Raw genomic sequence first — 2,614 nt, forward strand, 5'->3', positions numbered from 1 at the left:
CAGCCCAGCTTAGCCTCCGTGACAGGCTTTGCACCCTGGAAATAAGACAATTCTAGTTGGGATGAGGCAGCAACAGATTATCCTTGTTAAGATACTTCACAGCACCTCATCTGGCAACTCCAATAGTCAGAAGAGGTTTCTAAGCATGTGCAGAAAGCTCTGGCTGCTGTTAGAGCTGCCAAAACGATAGCAACTCCTTTCACTTTTAGAAGAAGCAGGATGGCTGCATGCTCTATGGATCTGCTTTCCTGGAATTTCAGTTGAATCTCTATAAAATCAAAGTTTCTTTCTTCTTCCGTAGCTGGAATTTTCTGAAGCAGTCACAAGAATCGTCTTCTGCAACAGCACATAGACTATTCTCTGTATCTTCCAAGGGAGGTGGAAGTCCTCTTTTCTGATGAGAGCAACCTTTGCCAAAAGCACCAAAACCTGGTTCAATGACCATGGGATTACTGTGCTTGATTGGCCTCTCCATTCTTCCTCCATACTCTGGGTCCTTGGTTTCCAAATGAGATGCAAAAGTTGCTCTCATCAGAAAAGAGGACTTTGGACCACTGAGCAACAAGACTTTGGACCACTGTGCTTCATTAAGACCAGGATCAACGCAGCCGTCTACCAGGAGATTTTGGAGCACTTCATGCTTCCTTCCGCAGACGAGCTTTATGGGGATGCTGACTTCATTTTCCAGCTGCCCACACTGCCAAAAGCACCAAAACCTGGTTCAATGACTGTTGGATTACTGTGCTTGATTGGCCAGCAAACTCCCCTGACCTGAACCCCATAGAGAATCTATGGGGCATTGCCAAGAGAAAGATGAGAGACATGAGACCGAACAATGCAGAAGAGCTGAAGGCCGCTATTGAAGCATCCTGGTCTTCCATAACACCTCAGCAGTGCCACAGGCTGATAGCTTCCATGCCATGACACATTGAGGCAGTAATTGCTGCAAAAGGGGCCCAAACCAAGTACTGAGTACATATGCATGCTTATGCTTTTCAGAGGTCTGATATTGTCCTATGTACAATCCTTGTTTTATTGATTGCATGTAATACTCTAATTTTCTGAGATGGTGGATTTGGGGTTTTCATGAGCTGTACACCATAATCATCACAATTATGACAAATCACGGCTTGAACTATCTTGCTTTGCACGTAACGAGTCTTATCTCATATATTAGTTTCACCTTTTAAGTTGCATTACTGAAATAAATGAACTTTTGCACAATATTCTAATTTTTCGAGTTTCACCTGTATATGCATCTGCTTGTGTCCCTTTATGTGCATGGGAAATTGGAATGTTAATTAATTTCAGGAACCATCATATTACTGCAGTATGTGCTTATGGTAAATGTGTTGCTGATCAAAAGTAGTCATGCACACTGGTGATTCAATAGCAGAAATTTCAGAATTTTGTTAAATTAATTAATGCAAGGAAACAGTCATGGGGGTATTGTGTAATTTGCCACCCCAACTCCTCACCCATAAACAAAGAGACACATACAAAGAGAGAGGGAGAGAGGGAGGGAGGGAGGGAGGGAGGGAGAGACAGACAGACAGACAGGCAGGCAGGCAGACAGACAGACAGACAGACAGACAGACAGAAGGCCATAATTGTCAAAAATGCTAACATTGATATATTTACTATGGATTGGGATTTTATTTCCATTTGTAAAATTGGACAATCCTATGTCTTGGAAAGAATAGTGTTCTACATAAAATTCCTTCTTGAGATATGATTTTTCCTTTCAGAAAACACTTGAGTAAAAATCATAATTTATTATGGAACAACCTGGTAAACTGGAAAGGCTTTAAGAGATTAAATTTGAATTTTATCTATTGCAAATCTAAAATTATCTCCCTGAATAAATATTGAAAACAAATTTACACAAGATAGATAGATGATAGATAGATGATGATAGATAGATAGATAGATAGATAGATAGATAGATAGATAGATAGATAGATAGATAATTGAGAGAAATAGAGAGTTGAACATCATTAAAATATTCCTTTTGATGTGTATAAAAACAAACATGGTAAAAGACCAACATTTTCAGTTTTTGACCTGCAATCCATTTCAAATCTGGTGTGTGAGTGCATTGGCTAGTTCAATGAAGTTTACCTTTGCTTTAAAGATTTGTCATTTTGAAGTTGTTCTTTCAAGCTTCATTGCGTGTTTTCGCTACAAAAACAGATGCTTGCCATTGCATTGATTTTTCATTTTCTTTAAGATAACAAAGTTACCTTTAGGCACACAGTTAAATTCATTAACAGTTTTTCTTTGATCTGCTACGAAGCATACAAATCAAAGATACTAACTGCTCTCTGAACTTATCTGCTCTAATCAGTGTTAAGAAAATTAACGTTACTCTTCTGACATTGTATCAGTTCAATTTTAAGAAAGAGTCATGCTTAGCTGATACACATATATTTCATGTAACATTATACAATTAAAAGAGTAACATTAAATCAATTAACCAAATGAAAAGGAAAAAAAAATGCAAGCAAACATTCTAAATACTTCTCGAAGCAGTAGTAAGGCACTCATTAGGCCATTCTACGTTTAACAGAAAATAACTATCAAGAATCCTTCCATTCCCCACTATCCTGTCAGA

Source organism: Natrix helvetica (genome assembly GCF_964273705.1).
Source record: "Natrix helvetica genome assembly, chromosome: 1".
In the NCBI taxonomy this organism is placed as follows: domain Eukaryota; kingdom Metazoa; phylum Chordata; class Lepidosauria; order Squamata; family Natricidae; genus Natrix; species Natrix helvetica.